The 12125-nt window shown below is 43.6% G+C and overlaps 1 long non-coding RNA gene across 1 annotated transcript in view; it reads right to left on the minus strand.

Annotated features, from left to right (window-relative positions):
* LOC114487306 (uncharacterized) overlaps positions 1-12125 on the minus strand; it is a 355464-nt gene that overhangs the window by 38075 nt on the left and 305264 nt on the right. The gene's annotated exons all lie outside the window — the stretch shown is intronic.

Here is a 12125-nt window from a genome sequence, read left to right on the forward strand (position 1 = left end):
GAGCCTGCGCGCCCGGAGCCTGCGCTCCGAAGCGGGAGAGGCCACAACAGTGAGAGGCCCGCATAACAAAAAAAAAAAAAAAAAAAAAAAAGAATCATTTCTCTAGGTACATATTTGGAAGAAAATCCTCTTCTCTCTAAGGGAAAACATAAGTTTTATTCTTGGAAGTCACGCTTTTTTTGCCTAGAAGAGTATTTTATTTGTAAATTTGCGCTTGACACCCTTTACATCAGTAAAATTAATTTTATGGGTTTTTGGGGGGGCATCTAAATAGAAAAACTTTATACCCATTGAATAACACCTCCCAATATCCCCTTTCCCCCAGCCCCTGGCAACTACCATTCTACTCTCTTCTATGAGTTTGACTATTTTAGATTCCTCATATAAGTGGAATCACGCACTATTTGTTCTACTGTGAGTGGCTTATTTCATGTAGCATAATGCCCTCTGGGTTCCTCCATGCAGTCACATATGGCAAGATTTCCTTTTATTTTTTTTAAGGCTGAATAATATCCATTGTGTGTATACACCACATTTTCTTCATTGAGGGACATTTAGGTTGTTGCCACATCTTGGCTGTTGTGAATAATGCATGCCTCCTTTTTCTGAATGAAATACCAGGTGACGTTCTTCATCAGTGACGTTCTTCAAATGCACCCCCCCCGTTGCTTGGCCTTCATGAGCCTCAGTCTCTTAAAGTTGTAACATTTAGATTCCCTGCTATGGCAGAGAGTGTTTTACTTATTAGACCTGTGTGTGCTCCTTTATATTTGTCTTCTAATTAGATCAGCACCACGTGACTTATTTTAACCAATAGGCTGTGTACAGAAGTGACATGAGTCATCTCCTGTCATGATAGGTAAGATACAGTGTCTCATATCTTTGTCTTCCCATGAGGGACACCTGTTCCAGATGACATAGTTACAAAATGGAGGAAGATTTTACATGAGTGTGAAATAAAACTTCAATGGGTTAAGCCACTGAGATTGGGGAGTTTGTTGTAGCCAGTAGGATTAATAACCATGTCTAATACATTGACAGTGTAAGGCTACCAGGAGGATTAAACAGAACATTTAAACACGAGCTTGAGCACAGTGTTTGAGAGAAATATACATTAGCCATATGGTAAAGTAAAGTTGCCATTATGTAATAAAATAGTTACATTGAAAGAAAAATCTCTGGAGGACAGGAAACCTTGGTTCCGGAGTTGTAGAACTTTAGACCTGGCCTCAGAGGTCATTTAATCTAGTGCTTTTCAAACTTGTTTGATTATAAACCTCAGGTTCTTAGGAGAAATACAGATTTCTAGGTCTTGCCCCCGCTTATAATGAATCATAATCTCTAGGGGAGGTTTTGATCGCGATTGTTTTGTTGGTTTTTATACGGAAGGAAAGTGAGTCACAAGAGGTTAATGACATTCCTAAAGCCACAGCACTGATTATTCAGCATGTTGGGACTAGAACCCAGCTTCCACAAAGTCGAATGCTTTACTTCTGGCCTCACATAATAATGCTCTAATAGAGTGAGGCCGAGACTGACCTTTCATCCCCCTTTTTCTGATAAATCATGTCAAGACCTGCAAATGATTTTCCCCCTTAACAATGAAAAGAAGATGTAATTTTAAAATTACCTTGGATGTACAGTAAAAGCAGCATTCCCATAATCAATCATCTAAAATCATGGGGTTATTTGGAGCTATTTGAAGGAAAGTAAATTGAAAACATGTTTTTAAACAATGCACCAAAGAGTTATCAAATCATAAACATCTAGATTACTTTAACATGTTGATTATTCCACATTTAGGGTCTCCTTACAATGTAACTCTGGCCATGAAGAGACTTGGAAAATTCAATGAATCCCTTCCTAAGTTGTTAACTGTATTGGGTTCAATCACTTGGCCATGTGGGAACATACGTTAAACTTAAAAATATATATATATATGTATATATATATGTATATATATACGTATATATATATACACACACACACACACACACACACACACTCACATACATACGTACATACTTAATTTCTGGAGTTATTATTCACACTTTTCACTAAGCAGAAGACACAGAGGCCTGTTATTAGGACATGTCTCCGAGGATATAGAAAATACACACACACACACACACACACACTCACATACATACGTACATACTTAATTTCTGGAGTTATTATTCACACTTTTCACTAAGCAGAAGACACAGAGGCCTGTTATTAGGACATGTCTCCGAGGATATAGAAATAGCTCAGGGAATGCAGTGGTATAACATTGAACACATTAAAACCTATCTGGAACTTCAGAAATCAAATACACAGACATTCCATAATAACCCTTGGGTTTTAGCATAATTCCTGAACCTGAAAATTCATAACTAAATAATGGCAGCACATTTACGGCATAAAATGCCTTAAACCATTTGTTTATTATTATATGTGGATTTTAAGTTTCATGTTTAAGAAAATTGAAAGCCTACACTTTTTTCCCCCTTTGAGGGGTGATACACCAATTACCTTTGAGTCTTTGTTTTTCTCACTGGAAGAGAGCTAAACCAAGACCGAAATTTATGTTAAGACATCTGTTTGGTTATCAAATCTATGATCATACACTCTTGTTAAACCAAATTAAATTAATCTTTGTTGAAAAATAAATGATGTAATTCCTGGAAGATCTGTTTTACTCCCAGGATGGTGTCCTGGTTTTTCTAAGTAGCTTATAAGAAAGCAAGTCTGAAATTGTTCTTGAAACTGAAAAGAGGAAATTGCCTTGAGTGTGGCAGGTGTCTAGAAGGAGCCACTACCCATGAGTGATCTGTGATCTAAGGGGTCATCATTATAAGGCTAAATTATATGAGCATTCTTCCTGAGACCGGATTCAAAGGCTGAACTCTAAAATTAATCTAGATGTTATTTCTTCTTTGAGTTCTAAAACAAGCCCAGGGAAGATTAGAAGTCATTCATCTGACTGAGAATAACAGTGCATCCTCTGACTTTTCTTGGAATGGATTCCTTATGTGGATGCAATGTGAGTTGAATTGCATCTGGTTATTGTTTTTAGAGAACTTTGCTGAAATTCAAACTGAGCCTGTGTATTGTGAGCTGATTTAGCAGCGCCTGCCCATATGAGACCCAGGATGGAACTGGCAGCCGTGACAACTAAGAATCTGCGCCGCAGGCCAGGTACATATTAAAGTGGCATGGCTCCGGGGCCAGAAGGGGCGAATGCAATGCACTCCTGGACAGAGAAGCCTTCTCTTAGGGCCCTGACAACAGCCAGGAGGGAGACAGAATGATAGCAGCATGGCGGAAAGAAGACAGAATTTGAAATCATAGCTGAATCTTAATCGTGGCTCCACTGTGGAGGAGAGAGATGATTTCTGAGTAAGTTTTGTGACCACTCGGAGCCTCAGTTTTCCTCCTGGTAAAATAGTAACAGTAGTCCTCGCGTTACGGAGTTGTGAGGAATAATGGGAGGCTTTATGCGTGAGACCTGGCATTTGGTAGGTCAACGAGAAGTAGAAAACTGGTAAGTCTTCAATAATCTCATCGGCCACGAACACATATTCAACATTTATGATGTGTCCAGCGCTTTACCATTACTGATGCTGAGCACACACCTGGCGTCAGTGGATACTCAGTAAGTCAGTTGTGGAATGACAAAATGATGACTGAATCTCTTTCAATGTTGACTGTCCTTGGCCATGAAAAGAGAGATGGCAAGAACAGAGGCGAAGCGCCCACACGCTGGTGCTGGGTGTCCCTGGTGCAGGCCAAGCTGTGGGTTTCTAGGGGGAAGGCCTCTCGTTGCCTAGGTTCCCTGCCCTTCTGCAGATGGCCATACCCCGGCTGCTGGGGAGGTGGGCCTCATTGAGTGTTTTGTGGTCTTGCTTCTTCTGAGTCCAGAGGGTAAAAACTGAAACACAAACCAAAAATGTCAAGTTCGATTCTGCTCCAAGAGCTCCCAAGGGCTGGGCAGAGGGTTTGCAGTTTCACCACAAGCATTTATAAGGGCCACGCACTTTGGCAGGACTGAGTCTCCAGATAGCCTACCCTCTACAGACCCAGAGTGCCGCTGAATTTCAGGGGTCGTGAAAGGGGAAGGTTCTGGGGGGTCCTGGAAAAGACTCATTCCACCTCGGTTCATCATCCTGCTATACTCAAACCCCCGTAGCCAGGGCACACTTGGTTTCTGGTTTCAAAATGAAATTTTCACACGGCCCAAATCTCAACCCACCCTAATTTAAAGAAACAGGCACTTGGCATGTGATCCAGATAGATCAGCAGTTGCTCACATACAGCTGTGTACATCTGGCACACAGGTATGTGATTTTGCATGAAGATAAATTGTGTGGGGACCAAATGCACAGTTGTTAAACTAAAAATGAATCGCTTCTTGGAAGCAATCTTCCTGCACAGCAGGGCCTCTGCATAAGCTTGATCTTTTTCATTAGGCCCTTCTCAGAAACCACAGCTTTCCCCAGAAGGCCTGTGGGTGAAGGAAGGGCCATGCCCACACCTGCAGTTGGCTGTCTGCTGCTCCCTCAGATCAGAACTTGGGTACCACCTCTGACAGCCCTGGTCAGGCAGGCTTCCCAGGGGAGTCACTCCGAGCCCAGGATCCAGGAAGAGGCCAGGTCCTTCCTTGGTATTGCTTCGCTTTCCATAAATTATATATTGCCCAGGGGCTGCTTCTTCGGGGGCAGTCTTTTTGTGGACAGTTGCTGACAGACTAGGGTCCTTCACCAAACTCCATGGACCATGAAGTTCACCTCCCTTGGGAACCTTATGGAGTTAATGGCATCCACCCCTGAGGGAGCATCTTGTAACTCTGGGAAAAACATGATGCTCAAATGCTCTTCAGATCAGAGGGCTACACTTCAAGATGCTTCATTGGCCTGGAGGCAATAAAAGAATGAATCCTGAGCTAAGCAGTCTGCTGGATTCCATAAAGCACTGTTCTTCTGATTCAGTGGGCTCAGTGACTAAGGTGTGGTGTAGAATGTTCCATTCCTGGCTCAATTTCACAATTTCAGCATTAGGAAGTTACTAGTTATTGGCACAAGTGAATCAATAATTTTGAAAGAGATTCTTCCCATCTTTTTTCCATGTGATGCTAATACAAGCAATGGTTTACCAAACTGACCTTTATTGTTGTTTCTCAAAATCTTCTTCTCTTCCTCTCTCTCCCTCTCTCCCCACACCCCCATATTTATTTATTTCTCTCTCACAGAGGGAAATACAATCTACATCTTATTGTGTTTGAGTCAGAGTATCAGATTAGCCATAATATCCATTTCTGCAATGTTGTATATGCTGTTTTTTGTCTAAAGTTTTGTATCCCTTTCCCATCTTGGTGAACCCTGGATCATTCTTTGTAGGTCAACTCAAGGTCTCACCTGTTCTATGACTCCTTCTCACGCAGGAATGACTTTATCCTCTGTGCTACCATTATACTTCATGCTTAACTATCTATTAACACACATCAGCCTTATGGTTATCTGTTTATATGTCTGCTTTCCCACCACACTGTGGGCCTCTCCACAGCAAGGACTGTCTAGTTCTTTCTATTTCCAACACCTACCCCTATTCCAGTAAATAAATAGTTGGCCAATGAATACCAATACCGTTCCTCCTTTCCTTGACGTGACTTTGTTAGGACCCAGGCATTCCCAGTTTGTGAACTCCACAATAGCCCAGGATGAAGATGCAAAGTGTCCTCCATAAAGATGACCCAGTTGTGACCCAGAAACCAAACAGAAAACAGCCACATTCTGAGGTAGGCTGCAGTGGCCAGAACTCTCTGGATGCCTTGACAAGGGATCAAATAAGAAGGAACATGTGAGTGAGTGAGAGCAGGACAGATTTTCTTTGTTCTGATTGTAGAGAGTCCTAGAAAATGTGAGTATTTTTAGACCTCACTGCTGGGACCAGGGTGCGTGCAGAGAGATGTAAGTCACTGTGGGAGCCGCTGAGGGTATTCAAGACCAACTGCTGCCAGAGCTCCCTGAAGGGCTTCCAATCCGAGAACCATCCACAGCAACGCCTCCCAACACATTGTCCGTATTAGCACATTCCATTTTGCCCCGTTTGTCCAGGCTGGCCTTGGATTGGGAGTTTATAGCTCTATTAAACCTCAGAGTGAGCAAAAGCCTTGAGGGGGAAGGTCTGTCTTTTGCAGAGCTCAACATAAATTCTACACTGATGTGGGGACAGAAAACTGAGAAGAACTGGCAGCATATATGAGTCTGCTGATTTAAAAAAAAAAAAAAAATCTATCTATCTATCTATCTGTCATCGATCTACCTACCTGCCCACTTACCAGCTGTTTTTCCATTCAGTTTTTAGGAATACAACCCAAAAGTCCTCACCAAAATTAATGACTGATAAATTTGTCAACCACTCTCTTCCTGACAGAAGAGTTTTTTCTCAGGGTCCAACATGATAATAAAATCCCATGACTCTGACAGCTCAGGAAAGAGGGTTACGAAGAGGAGTTTCCCATGATTTCTCAGCCTGACACCGAAAACCCTGGCACGGCCCAAGGCTGCCCCTTTATCCCTGCCCTTCACCTTGCACTTCCTGGTCTCTTCGGCCAAGCCTCTCTCCCAGGATTCCCTGAGGCAGCATGGCCTCTCTGCCTGGGCACCAGGTACCAGTACATCACAGGGTGCCCTGTTCCCTACGGCGTGTCAGGAGAGACGCAGCCACCTGGAGTGGGGGGACATCAAACCGCAGCTCTCTTATTGCTTCTGCGCAACAATCCATGTTGGAAATGTAATCCTCAGAGGAGGTGACCAGATTCGACCAGAAGTTTTTAGTCATCTAGAAACTCTTTGTTCTTGCTATCATGCATGCCACCCAATCAATAACAGCCCGCGTTTCCAGCTGAGGGAATAAGAAGCCGGGTTGCCTGTGCGCAGCCAGATGCTAACTTCCTGCGTGCTTTCTCCTGGCCTCTTCGGAGGTTTTTCACAATAAATTAAAAATTGTCAAGGGTCGCTCTGGAAGGTGATGGAAAGGAAGTGAAGTTTGTAGGGGAAGGGAAGAAGCACTAGACTTAGAATTAAGAAGTTGGGAACTCACCCAATTTTTCACTCTGCTACTTCAAAAAAGTCCCTTACCTTCTCTGAGCCTACGTTTCTTTCATTACAAAATAAAGAAAATCAAGCATACAAATCCAGTCTGGTTTATTTTTTCTTTTCGCACCTTCTCGGACCTTTACAAAAATGATTTCTTTATAGAACCTAAAATTTTTGTTTCCATCGCTCATATTCTGGCTTCTTTCCTCTTATTTCTTTTCAGGGATTTTGTTCAGAAGGGTGCTGTTGTGCTGGATTTCCTTTCAGCCCAATTACCAGTTTTGCTCTCTAGAAGCCATTGAGCCTGGGTGGGCCTGGCCCTCAAAGCTAAGTCTGTTTTCGTGTTTGGGTTACTGATCCGTTTAGAGTAGGTATTCATTAAACACTTGCTAACTAAAATAATCGCCCTTCTTTTAAAACCAACATTGAGCAATGTTCTCTCCAAAAGTTCAGTCTACACTGAAAACCCCTCCGTATCCTGTGGTTAAATGCAACTGGTCCACTATGAGCTGTTTTCTGAATTAGTTCCAGGAAGACCTCCACTGTTGATAAGGAGATAGCAGTTATCCACGAGCTTTGCTGGGCTGGGAGATCGTTAGGGTATCGATGGTAAAAGTCTCATCTTCCATGTATTCCCAGCATTTGTGACATTCTGCAGTCACATCCGTTCATCCAAACCACATCATTCCAGACCTCCGAGACCAGTCTCTTTCTTAGGAAATTGGGTAAATCTTGTGAGCTCCTTTCCTCTGTTTCTGGGAGTGCAGCAATCCCAGGAGTGTATCACGTACAGGGTATATTTGAAATCAAGGTATTGTGAAATCCAGCCTTAGATAGGAGTGGAGTCAGCTCCTAATGCCTTGGATTAGCAGCTAAAAGAGCAAGACACCTTCCCAGAGACGCTCATGTTGTGAAGTGCTATTGGCTTGCAGCACTCATTTCCAACTCCAGTCATGTATGTGTGGGCCTAGTATCTTCTCCCACCGGGAACTCAACTCCCAACAGACAAGTAGGGAGCCCTGTTTATAAATTTTAAAGTAGGCTGATGCACAGAGATTTCTTCTCCATTTCCCATTGTTCTGCCTCACCTTGGCAGGATAACCTTCTCTCTCTTCTCATCAGCAAATACACAAGATGATGCCCCACATAGCACTGTCAAAACTACTTTCTGGAAAAACATTCTGTAAACCCAGTTATGAGAAATGATGGATGACTGAGGGCATCTTAAAATGAGATATGGGATTGGGTGGCACCAGAGTAGAGAAAACAGCCTTCAACTAAAGGGACCGTGAGGTTACAGACGGTGGCCTTCTGCAGAGGGAAGGGCAGAGAGCACGCAGCCTACAGTGACTCTGGGAGGACGTGAAACACCGGGGGATCAGACGTGCCAAGCTTGGCTGAGGAGGAGGGCCGGTGTACCTGAGCCATTCGGTTCTGTTAACAAGCCCTCAGCAAAATCTCCAGTGAGGTTACTCTCTTGTAACAGAGCGCAGTCAAAGAGCTCCCACCTGTGCTGGCTTCCAGAGGAACAATCCTTCTGGCAAGCAAGCCCACAGCCTTCACGAGGAGATGTGATGTGTTCCTCCTAGGGGAGGACGAGGGCCGCGGGTCCATCTGCCCCTGAGATACTCAGGCAGAAGGAGGCCCTCAGGGGTCTGCGTGCTGACCGGGGTGCCTGTCTGCAGATGTCTAAACAAACAGCACTGAGTGGAAAGGTCTTGGGGGGCGGGGCAGGGGGTGTTCCTTAGGAATCTGGCTACTCATGGGAGCACAATTCATCATCTCCTAAAACACAGTTTCAAATACAGTGTGTGGTCCCGTTCCCTTGGGTCCTTCTTGGCCTAGTCTTTAATCAAGGTCTTTAGGAAGAAAACCAGGAAGTGAAACAACTGGTGTGTCCCAAAGCATACGTTTTAAATGTTCATAACTGTACAATCGCAAGTTAGTTTTTATTTATGAAAAGCCCCAATGAAAATAAACTGAGCAGAGGGCGTAATAAATGGGAGCTTCATTTTAAGTTAACCAGGCCAACCGCACTGGCTCTTTGTTTCCTTCTGGGACCTCGGATGAGATGGCGTGTCTGCCGCTCCGATTCAATCAACCCTGGACACCTTCCCATCAGAGTACATAGTTTTACCAATTGTCCCCAATTCTGATGAAGGTACTGTAACCCTAACCCATCTGCCCAGTGATGGGCCCGATATTCCTAGGAAAGTCCGTACCGACACCCTGCCATCCTAAGAGTCAGAAACCCAGGTGCTTCCTAAGTAGCAGCGGCCTCAGTTGAGGGTGCCGGGCAGAATCAGGGACCCTCATTATCGGATGGGGTGCCTTCACTTGAGAAATGGCAACAGCTTACCTTGATGTGGGGAATAGAGAAAGCATCTGAAGCAATATTTTTATTGAAGACACATCGATTTGAACTTATTTCACTTCTCAGGACTGCCAAACCAGGTAAATGCAGCAGAGGTGCTTCAATGGTTCATACTTCCGTGAGTGGGGGGAGGGCTCCTTGTAGCATCAAAATATTTCAAATCTTACGACCTCAATCGCAGTTGTTGTACTTTTTGTGCTTTGCTTCAAATGAATGAATTTTAGATAAATTAGCATTTTGCTTAGCTCAGCAGTATCTACACATATTTTAAGGCGCTCGTACATACGTGGAAAACATAATTTATTTAGTCTACAGATGATGTTTGGTTCGTTTGAGAATGCACAGACATCCGTGTTAATTCTACAGTTCCTAGTGGCCACTGGGAATCATGAAGACCAGACGTTAGCTCTGGTCTTCAATCAGGCATAACAAGGTGTCTCATGATACATTGTGAAGACCGGAGAAATAAAGGTTGATTTTGACATGACAGGTGACTCTTAGGCGAACCAATGACTTCCAAAGGTGCTGATCATAACTGGGAAAACGGGAGAGGGTCTCTAATGAGTAACTGTAAGCTCTACCCTGGTTTCCTTCTCTTCCATCCTCGATCTGCCACGGACTCAAGGCATGACCAGGGAAATGCCTTTTTTTCCAGTTTTATTAAGAAATATTCGGCATACATCACTGTGTAAGTTTAGGAGGTACAGCATGATGGTTTGATCTATATTTATTGTGAAATGATTACCACAGTAAATTCAGCTAACACGCATCTCCTCATACAGATACAATAAAAAAAAAAGAAAGAAAGAAAAAAGGAAAAAAATTCTCCTTATCATGAGAGCTCTTAGGATTTATTCTCCTAACAACTTTCCTATGTATCATACAGCAGTGTTAATTATAGTCATCACGTTGTACATTCCAACCCTAGTACTTATTTGTCTTGTAACTGGAAATTTGTACAGTTTGACCATCTTCCTCCAGTTCCCTCTCCCCCTGCCGTCCGCCTCTAGTAACCACAAGTCCGAGCTCTTTTCCTGTGAGTTTGGGGGTTTTTTGTCGTTTGTTTTCGGTTTTGTTTTGTTTTGTTCTTAGATTCCACATATGAGATCATACAGTATTTGTCTTGCTCTGTCTGTCTTATTTCACTTAGCATAAAATTCTCTTAGCATAATGCCTTCAAGGTCCATCCATGTTGTTGTAAATGGTAGGATTTCCTTGTTTTTTTTTTATGGCTGAACAATATTCCATTTGTATATATACCACAACTGCTTTATCCATTCAGCCACTGGACACTTAGGTTGTTTCTATGTCTTGGCTATTATAAATAAAGCTGCTATGAACATGGGGGTGCAGACATCTTTTCAAGTTAGTGTTTTCATTTCCTTTGGATATGTTTCCAGAAGTGGAATTGCTGGATCATATGGTAGTTCTATTTTCAATTTTTTGAGGCTCTTCCACTCTGCTTTCCACAGTGGCTGTTATCAGTTTACAACCTCACCAGCAAGACAAGGGTTCACCTCTCTCCACATCCACACCACCTTTTGTTACCTCTTAGCTTTTTGATGATAGCCTTTCTAACAGGTGTGAGGCGATATCTTATTGTGGTTTTAATTTGCATGGGAAATGCCACTTCTGCTCTCTGAGCGTCGGGTTCTTCGTATGGGACATGGTAGAGGAGATGTAAAATAGAATAGCAGTTCTGAATCCTTTTTGATTTATACATATCCTTGAAATTTTTATGAACACTAAGAGCCGTCTTTCTGGAAAATACTTATATGCACAATGTTTACCTATAATTCAGGGGACACATAGACCTTCTGCAGACTGGAGTACCCCCCCTCCGCAGGGACACTGCAGTTCTAGAGAGTCCTGGCTACATGGTCATGGAGCTGTGATGATCTCACTTTTATTTCAAGCACCTCCTCTGCAGAGATATAATGGGAACCGGTTCCAGGGAGGCATCTGGAAAGCATGTAGCATGACCTCCAGCTGTGTTTGGTTTCAGTTTGTTCCAACCGGTGACCCTGCAGTGCTCTTTTTTCTCCCTGACCCAGACATGCTCTGTCTCCATGGCTGCCCTGTACCTTCCCTGGCCTTATAAAAATGATTGTGCCAAAGGCAAAGATGACTCCACCCAGGAGAGGGGCCTTACAGCATTGTTTCCTACCAGGACAGCTCCTTCAGCTGACTCTAAGATGTCCCTTCCCTCCTCCTGGATTTTATTCTCTTCCTAAAGGACTCTTCATACTTTTGAGAAAGGATTCTTTTTATGGGCATGGGTCAACCACTCAGGTGGGGAGGCAAGTCAGAGAGAGAACGCATCGCTTATGGATGCTGTGCCTTCAAGCTTCCAAGCCAGTTATGGAACTATATGACCAACATCGTGTAACAGAAGATTGCGGGTATTGGGCAAGATGTCCTTTCTCACCCCAAGTCTCACTCCTTCAGGTTTATAGCAGCTCCCTCAGCATGGAACCTGAGGACTTTTTCTTAGAATCACTTGTGGCCGTTCTCCCATCATGATGTATATCTGTGCTGTCCAACGCAGCAGCCACTATTCACATTCACCGCTTAAATTAGTCCGCCTGCCCATGCAGGGGACGCGGGTTCGTGCCCCGGTCCGGGAGGATCCCACGTGCCGCGGAGCAGCTGGGCCCGTGAGCCATGGCCGC

Source organism: Physeter macrocephalus, chromosome 12 (genome assembly GCF_002837175.3).
Source record: "Physeter macrocephalus isolate SW-GA chromosome 12, ASM283717v5, whole genome shotgun sequence".
NCBI lineage: Eukaryota > Metazoa > Chordata > Mammalia > Artiodactyla > Physeteridae > Physeter > Physeter macrocephalus.